The sequence below is a fragment of the Macadamia integrifolia genome, unplaced genomic scaffold (assembly GCF_013358625.1).
Source record: "Macadamia integrifolia cultivar HAES 741 unplaced genomic scaffold, SCU_Mint_v3 scaffold1505, whole genome shotgun sequence".
Lineage (NCBI taxonomy): Eukaryota > Viridiplantae > Streptophyta > Magnoliopsida > Proteales > Proteaceae > Macadamia > Macadamia integrifolia.
The window spans coordinates 125,853-135,517 of record NW_024868235.1 but is presented as its reverse complement, the minus strand read 5'-3'; the positions used below and the strand labels follow the sequence as shown (position 1 = coordinate 135,517).

The 9,665-nt window shown below is 38.1% G+C and overlaps 1 long non-coding RNA gene across 1 annotated transcript; it reads left to right on the top strand.

Moving 5' to 3' along the window:
* Nucleotides 1-504: 504 nt before the first annotated feature.
* On the top strand, nucleotides 505-8,623 carry LOC122063970. Its single transcript, XR_006135530.1, has 2 exons — nucleotides 505-1,045; nucleotides 8,116-8,623. It is a non-coding gene; the product is annotated as an uncharacterized LOC122063970 (long non-coding RNA).
* The last annotated feature ends 1,042 nt before the right edge of the window (nucleotides 8,624-9,665 follow it).

Here is a 9,665-nt window from a genome sequence, read left to right as displayed (position 1 = left end):
ATTTTAGTATTTAAAAAATACATATTAGCTGACATTAGTATATAAAGAATATTTCTTAACCGGGATTGACAATAGGAGGTCTGAGTATAAATGACACTTTCTAAGAGGTGACGTTATAAATTAAATAAAAGTCTGGAAAATACCCCATTTGGAGAAATGGAGAAATTGAAGATGCTATTATATTTGGGTTGGAAGACTCGGGACCATCTTAAAATATGTTTGACTCCAATCCAATCGGTCAAATCAAACGATCAAATAATAATAATATTAATATTAATAATGATAACATCCCGGTCAGACACCAAATTTTGGCACGCCCTAACCCCATTTAAAAAATAATATTTTACAAGTACCACTTCCGAACCTGCATGGAAGGAAAGGAAGGCCCACCAATAACTAAAAATAAAAAAATAAATCAATGAAAACAAAAGAAAAAAATAAAAGATAAAAAAGCAAAAAAAATAATAATAAAAGGAGAGGGGCAAAAGAAGCAAGAAAGAAGAAGGGGAGAAGAAAGAGGAAGAGAAGGACGATCCTCTCTCTCGTTCTTGAAGAAGGGGGACCAGCGGCTAAGGTGGCAACCGAACGGTTGTCCTTCCCTCGATGGAGGTGACGGTTAGAGAGGAGAAGCTCCGGCTTGGATCGGGCCGTTCCAAGGAGAGGAATATTCGAGAATAACAGAAGGATATAAAAGAGAGAGAACGGTCTCAAGGGAGATTTTCTTTCCAGGTTCGGATCGGTTTCACAGAGAGAGAAAGGATTTTTTTTTCTTGGATTCGACTGGTCAAGGGTTTTAGAGAGATTTGAGAGAGAGAGGAGAGGTTCATATTTTTTAGGAAGAAGAGAAGGGAGAGAAAGAGAGGACGAGAAAGAGTAAGGGATGGAAGGAGGAGGGTGAGCCTCGGATACTCGATTCTCAAAGAGGTTCTCGTCCACAGTCCGCCTGGGATTTCAGGCACTGAAATGCTCCGCTGATTTATTCTTCGATTCTGAAAGACAACAGCGGTTTGCAAGTTCGATTCGTTTGCCATCTGCAAGAATCGAGGTAAGTTTCTAACTCTCTTTGCTTTAGAATCTTTTTTCCCCTTATTGATTTTGCGTTGGTTGGTTAATGATGACTCAGTGAATCATTATGCATGAATCAATTAACTCATTTAGACATTTCTCTGACTTGTAATCATTGGATCCAAGTTAGTTCTTTGGAAGCTGTTTTTGCTTGTATGGCTGACTACACCCATTCTTTTTTTATCTCCATTTTTAGGGAGCATTCTCCAATCTGTGTTATGCAATCCTTCTTAATTCTTGCATTCTTTTTAGCTCCATGATTCTAGGGATCCCCTGCTCCGCTGCAGCACTAGGTTATCTTGAATCTGTTTGCTCCTTCTTGACATAAAATCTTGCATTCTTTTGGGACTGCTCTGATTATTAAGTTTAGATTCTATATCATTTAGTTTGTCCGATTGAAAAGAAAGGTGAAAGATAACAGGTCATTGAAATGGCAATCACTACAGTAGCTCCCTAAAATCTTTTGGATCTTGGACTCCAGATCCAACCCTGACAGCAGAAGGTCTCATCAAAAATTTCTTTTGATCGATTCATGGTAGAACCCCATCTCCATGTATTTTGCTTTATCCCTGCCAAGCATCATGTGATCATGGTCCGGATTCTAATATGGTTCATGTCGTCCCCTCTAAAAATTGATCGCTGGCACATCCAATCTTAGTTACCATTGCATGGTTGTCTCTTGTTTTTTACTACTGGAAATGTTGTTAGCTGATTATCTATGTGTTCATATCTTTCACAACATTTTCACCATGGCCGAATTTGTTTACTTTCCCTCTTTAGTGGGCTGTTCCTGAACTGTACCTACACCTTGATGTTTATGTCATTTGTGGCCATGACTGGGTTTTAGTTTCACTTCCCTGAAATCATCCCTTTTCATTTGCAACCCGTTAATGCCTAATCTTGTATTCGTTAATGGCAAGCTACCAATTCAAATATCTCATTCCCTCCAAAAAAGAAAAATTGAAATGATCCATCCCTCATTTCATACCATCTGGGATAGCTTTGTAATTTGTCATGCACATGGTATGATGCCAATATGGGAATCCATTTTCCTTATTTCAGAATATTTAAGATCAGCATAAGGACTGTCATGTATTTTGTTTGATGCTGAATTAGGAGATTCATGCCCATTTTGGATTATTTGGGATGGGCCTAAAAATTTTTATGTGCACCGGGAGGTGCGGGATCAATGGTTCTTTTCCCATTTGAGCTATTTGAGACAGACCCATTGGTCTTTATGCATATCAGATGATTCGGAGTGGGTTCATACCTTACCATTAAGAAATGGAATTACCCTATTATTAGGATCGTTTTAGAACTGTTAAGGGTGAGGAACTGTCCTATGTGTAATGGCCCTTGAACTGTTCACTCCCCATTCTAGGCCGTTTTCTTTTAGTCGGATATTTGAGATGGGCCATTTTACATGTTCAGCCCATTAGTTTGCCTGCTTATCTTGACTATATTCACTTTGGGCCCATCAGTGGAGATGGCCCGACCCTTGTATTGAGAGCATTGGTAGGTCACTTTGATTTCTGGGTCGCCACATTCAAATTGTCTCGAAACGTTCTTTCTTTGTTTTCTTTCATTATACAGTTTCAAAAACAGTTTTCCTTTTCTTTCCCCTTAAAAGAAAAAAGAATCTATTTTCCTTTGAAAAAAGAGCACAATGCCACTCCGCCATGGGCCTTGACTATCTATTGGTCAAGAGCTTGCGCATGTGTGGCTACATCAACGTGGGCCCTAGAACTTTTTTTTTTTTAAATGATTTTTGCTTTCCAAAATACAAGTCCTCGGGCTGAGAGAGCACGCCTCTCTCAAATTTCTTTTTGCCACATCCGCTCTGATCATGATTTCATCAAAACCCTTAAAAATCATTAAAAATTTCTTCTTTCCTTTTTTTTGAAACTTGACGTCATTCATTCATTTCTTTCCGATATGGTTGGCCCGATTAGGTTGAATTTATGATGAGTCCATTACCTCTAATTTCAATTATGGCAAATCAAAACAAAATGTTTTCTTTTCCCTTTGGGGGTCCAGCCCATCCATGGCTAGATTCTCTCTCCTAGGGCCTATATCCCAATTTGTTGACAAATCAAAAATTTTATTTGAGTCATGTGTTTCTTTATTTTATTTTGGTTTGACTTCTAAGCAATTTGAGAGATATCTTGAGTCCCACTACGTGGATTAGGGGGCGCTAGTATAGGATGGGCGTGGCTGGCCCATCATCTAGCCCAATGCCGATATGGAAACTCTTGGATGTTGTATATCTCTTCAGTTTGCTTATCATGTATTATTGGATGTTGTATATCTCCAATCCACTCGGCATGTATCGTCATCCTTTCATATGATTCTCATGTACCTTATTTATTTTTGGACTCTTCACTTCATATACCATTCGTATTTACTCTCTTTTTAAGTCATACAGGTGCCTTATCTGCACACAAAATACACACACAAATCCACCTTGACACTTCTTGTGTCCAAACATAGGAATTGGGTTAGGACGAAAAATCCAGACTCAACTTAGGTTAGACTTAAACCTATGTTTAAAACTAGTTTTAGACCTAGGTTTAAAACTTAGCAAGTAGGGTATACACAGGTCTAGATAGATGGAGACCGACCTCCGGGTTGGGCGAGGCGGGTGCCTTACACCTTCCTTCCTTGCAACTTGACACTTGTCTAGAATCTTGGACGAAGACCACTCCCCTTATCCGTCATTGAGTCATAGTTTTTCTCTCTCCTCGAAAGAGAGATCATTTTTGGGTCCTAGGCCCATCACCCTAGGTGGTGACTCCCTCTTTCGGTAGAGGACGTGCGCTCTTGCGATGTTAGAGCATTGCGTCCAAACCCAACATCATTTTATTTTGGCGCATATGATCACGCGTGGTCCCTTATCCAATACCCCCTGGACTCTACACCTTTCATTTGGTATTTTTTTAGGAAAAGTAAATAAATAAAACTAAATAATTAATGTAAAAAATAAAATACTGAGAAATAAGAATTGAATAAAGGCGGGGAGAAGAACTTATAAACGTGGCATGCACTTCAAAATACAGGTTATTGCATCAAATAATTCAGGAGAAATGTTTTCTTTCATGAAGCATGACAACGCCCAAAACAATGAGATCACACGCTCAGGGGATGTCTTGGTCCAATGGCCATTTCTAATTCTTATGTCTTGGGCTCTTGGTGCAGGGGTTCGCTCTTGGATAGAAATATGTCTTCAATAATTCACAATAGAATTTAAAAATATTAAATTATTATCTTATTTGAAAATAAAAAACAAAAACCCCAAATTACAAGAATGTGATATTTACAATAATATCATTTTTTTTTTTTTTTGTAACAACAACAATATCATTTAAAGTGAAAGAATAGCAAATAACAAATAATGAGTATTAACTCTCCATATGTAAAATAAATATAGATAAATAAAAAAATGAAAATGAATCAAGGAAATCCCTAAACAATGTCTATTGATGTAAAAAAAAAAAGTTTTGAGAAACTACAAAAAATGGAATACCCTAAAATCACTAAAGTGGCCTTCTCATATGCAAATTATTTTAGAATGCAAAATAAATGCAGAAAAATTCATAAAATTAAGAAAATATCGAAAATATTGAATCTAAAGATAGACACACATGATATAGGAAAACAAAAATATGGGAAAATATTCACACACCGTCCATGAGCAGATTCCTTGGCACACTCTCACATGAATTAGGGGTCCACACGCACTCTCTCTCCATAAAGTTCCCCATTTGACGATTCTTAATGGGGGGGCCTCTTCGTTAGGTCATCTCTAAAGACAACCTTATATATAATCCGTCCTCGTAGTTCAAGTGGAAAGTGATCCATAGCACCAATCGATCAAATGAATATAATTTTCGGACTGAGGACAACCTTCACAATGGTCTAGTCGTATGTTCCATCCATAGGAATGAGACATAGAACGGACATACACAAAATTTTGAGCTGGCCACAATAGAGCTTGCAACAAAGTGTTATTGTTAGAATAGATATTTAATTGTGCCACAAGGGCACTAGGGTTCTTTTCTCCTTCCACCAACCCCATTTAGAGTGGGGCAGTTGGATGGGGGTTAATTGCATTTGAGGTATAACTTGTTCTTTTATGACTCTTTTTCTTATTATAAATAAAGGGCTTGTGCAATCAGTTTGATCACTCAAGCATGCTACCCTAATTTGGCTGTTAACATGGTATTAGAGCCACCTTTCTGATCTAAGTTTTTTTAGCCTTCTTTTTCTCTTCTACCCAAATTGCAAGCCTCCATCCCTTCTCAGTCTCCACATTCTTCTCTTCTTTTGTCTCCCTAATTCCCCATAGGATAGCACTAATGAGGTGATTTTTATGAATCTAATTATTGTCCTACACATTACCTTAATGTTTTAAACACTAAAACTTTGGGAGTGAGCAATTGAAGTACCTTTTTCCCTACCCTACGATTCTTGATTCTTCCCTTCTTAGGGCTTGATTCTTTCTTCTGTTAAGATCAAACCTCCTCTTGAAGATCAAACACTGCATCTTAAATAAGTATCCACCATTGCTTACACAATTGAAGACCATACACATTTGCAATTATAGGGTTTTCCCAAAACCATGATCCCATTGATTTTTGGGTTCCCTCCATTAGAATCATGTGATATTTGGAAGAGACCATCCTCACCCCTACAAAGGAGATCGATCAGCCTTATGGCCCCATCTGCCAAGGTTGTGTGTGTGATCCTCATCTTCTTGAAAATGTAGGGTTTTCGCCAAAAACCCTAATTTTCATACCTCACCAGTTCTTCATCAGAATCAGATAATATATAGAGGAGTGCCTCACTACCCCCACAGGGCAATTTGATCCAAACCTAGGATTTTCTGGCTTACTTTGAAGTTTTAGTATTTCTCCTGCTCATTGTCGATTTCTCCTTGGTGCCATCATGTCTAAAGTAACTATTGCAACCTTAGAATCTGATGGGCAAGGTCGCAATGAATACATATCATTTGGCACTAATTCTGTGAAATTGGAGGGAACTGATTACCTCATGTGGTCAAGATCTACCTATCTTACCATTGTTGGTAGAGGTCTTACTGGACATATCATAGAAAAATCAAAGAAATCCTCTGCAGAAGGTACTACCCAGGACAAATGGATTACTAATGAATCTCTGGTAATGTCTTTCCTGATTAATTCTATTCATCAGTCTATTTCTAGAGGGTTCTTATCATTAGAAACTTCTGCTCAGGTTTAGGTTGCTACCAAGGAAACCTATGGACAAATAGGCAATAATGATCAGGTATTTAATCTTTCCAAGAAGGTTTGTAACACCACTCAACAGGATCTATCTGTGTCCAAATACTATGTTGAACTCTGCACTCTGTAGTATGAGCTTGATCACTTTGCAAACTATCACCCTTCAAGTGATGAGGGCATTGCTCCCTATGCAAAGCATGTGGACAAAATCAGGGTGTATGATTTCTTAACTGGTTTAAACATTGAGTGTGATCAAATTCATATCTAGGTACTGAGCAGATCTCCCTTCCGTACTTTGGAACAATCCCTTGCCCTTATTCATACGAAAGAGTATCGTCGTAACTCTATGCTTCATCCTCCCACAGCTGAAAGATTTTAGCCCTACAGACTGGTTCCACTACTTCTAAGGGAACACACCGTACTATTGACACTACCACTTTGGGTAACGTGAATGAAAGTGGTGACATGACTGAAAATTGTGACGTGGCAACTTAGGGTCCTTTTGATGAGATGGCAATGTTATATGAATTGTTTGGAGTAAGTTGGGTCATCTATGATAGGTGGTGCAGGATTCTAAACCAAAATATGAAAATTTGGCCTATTTGCAATCGGGGGCATTTTTAGCATTAAAAAATAATTTTTTTGAAAGATGAATCCTCCATGTGATGATACGAGCGTAATTATTCTTCCCAATGCACTTGGTTTTGTCCCATTTCGATACTATATCAAAAAGTTACGACATCCACAAGGTACAGGGAAAATTTAGTCTTTTGCATGGTTGAGTATGATGATCAGGTCTTCTAGAAGATTGTAGAGCATTGAGTCGTGGTCCATACCTTTTTTGTTTCGAATCAATCCGAAGTCGTATGAAGAAGTTATGGCCATTTCTGCAAAACCAATCTGAAAATCCAATTTGGATTTTGGCGAAAAGCTCTCAATGTTGTAGCGGGAATTTCTACACATGGTATGTTATTTTAGGTTTTTTGGGTAATTCCTAAAAGAATTTGGTTGTAGGGGTTTTCAGCGTAAAAATTGAGGACAGGAGGGGTTGTGTGTAATTAGTCTAAGTCCTATATTTGAAATCAAGGGTTGTGATGTTGCCACGTGGCCTTGGTGGCCATCCAAGGGCTGTTGTACCTCTTCACTTTATCCGACGTCCCTCATTTAAGATGATGCATCACCCAATTAAAAGCCGACAACGGCTCTGACCGATGATGTTAGCGTTGCAACGGCATCAGACCCTACGCCAGCCCAGACGTTGATCTGGTGGTCTATATTTAATGATTGCTTGATTGATCCAACGGTCATAATTAAAAGTGCTTTTTGAACCAAGTTCAACTTCCAAGATCTGTGCCACCGCACCCTGCACTGCCAGCATATTCCACGCTGCCTCTAAAAGATTTTAGATGGGATTATTTGATTGGCTCAATTTCAAATAGTCTTAACTTCTAACCACATGACCAAATTGGTCTATTCAACTTGCAAAATTCTCAGAATTTCATCCTCTACCTAATGGAAGGTTGAGAAGGTTTTGGAAGGAAGAAGCCCATGGTTTTGAAGAGAGAAGCTCCCCTTGCATGTGAGCCATTGAATGTGGTTAAGTGTTTTGGGAGGTTGTTTCTGGTTGCTGTATTGATAATGCATTGATTCTAAACCAAGAGAAGAGAGGAAAGGAGAAACGAGAGTGTTGATTATACCATATTTTATACATTCATGATCGTTTTAATTGAGTATTTTGATTCTAGATCGATGATAAAAGTGACTACATAATGTGATTTTCTCACATTTACAGGTTATAAGATCATGCGCAAAAAAGATGCTAAATGGGAGGATCCAATGCAATCTAGATACCAGTTTACTCATGGATCGATTCACATGTGATCTAGGGCAAGATGGGAAGAAATTTCACTGAAGCAATCAAGGGAAAATGAAGAATTTCACCTCAAGTTAAAAGATAGACCAAGAAATTGAGTAACAAAGACAAATTGGATACGGGAGGACTTGCGCAAGTGTAGGGGCATAATGGTAATTTTAAAAGATGAAGAGTTCACCGGAACATATTGGATATTGGGCTTGTTGCGTTCATGATTTAAAATGATGCATCTTTAATTCTCGGTTCGAGTCAATCCGGAGTTAGGATGGAGAGATATAGCCCAAAAAATGTTTTGGGCTAAATTAGAATTTAAGTTAAATTTTAGAATTTCCAAAAATTAATTATGTAATCTCTCTCCTCTCTCCTCTCTCCTCTCTCCTATACATAACTCTGTCTTTCTTATTCCTATTTCTGCTTGATTTCTTCATTTCTTTCCATTTTTCTTCTCATACAAGTATTCTCTTTCTTACTTGGTTTTTTAACTCTCCTTTTCCGAAACTTATACGTACCTTTCTCATTCCTAAACTACATTTTTTTTTTTTTTTTTGCTAAAAGATGATGTATTTATTAATGAGAAAAATATGATATAGGGAAGAAAAACCAAAAAATAAATAGGAAAGAGACTTGAAGTGAGAAACCCACATTCGGCATTGCCATTAGCAGGAAAACACTCCAAGGAATCAAGCCTAACAAAGACAGATTATTGCAATTACAAAAATCTATATCTTGGACGCATATTGGCATCCATTTCCATCTCCAAAGAAACCATAGGCGACCATACTTGAACAGGATCAGAAGCATCCAATTTAGTCGTCGATTTTGCCAGAAAATCTACAATCAAGTTGGCCTCTCGATGGCAGTGAGATATCTTCCATTCAATATCTTCCAAGAAGGGACCTAGACTCCTCCATCTTTGCAAAACAAACCAGGGCACAAGACGACGAGACAGGAGAGTGACCACAGCAATTGAGTTGCTCTCAATCCATAGTTTCTTAGCATGGATGGATCTTGCATGTTCCAAACCAGAGATCACAACAAGAAATTATGCTTCAAAGTTTGTTTTCACTCCTATAACCTCTCTGAATTTTAAAATAACTTCAGCTTTATCATTCCTAAAGACACCCCTTGTGTCAGCTTTTCTTGGGTTTCCTAAGGAACAGCTATCAATATTCAACTTTAGCCATCCTAAAGAAGGAGGACACTAGAAAATTTCCAATGGATCTCTTTTCTTTCCCTGAGTGTTATGAACTACAATATTCCTGGCACATGGCAAATCAGCAATGGAAGAAATGGAACCTGAATGCACCAAGGAGATTGACCTGAGATCTCCTTTAATCATCTCAAAACAGTGCTTGTAAGGCTTGGGGATACCATCATGACGTCAGGAATTTCTTTCCATCGATAAGAAATATGGGACAATGGTGGCACCACTAATCCATAATTTTTTAAAAGGAATGGATTGAGCCCTC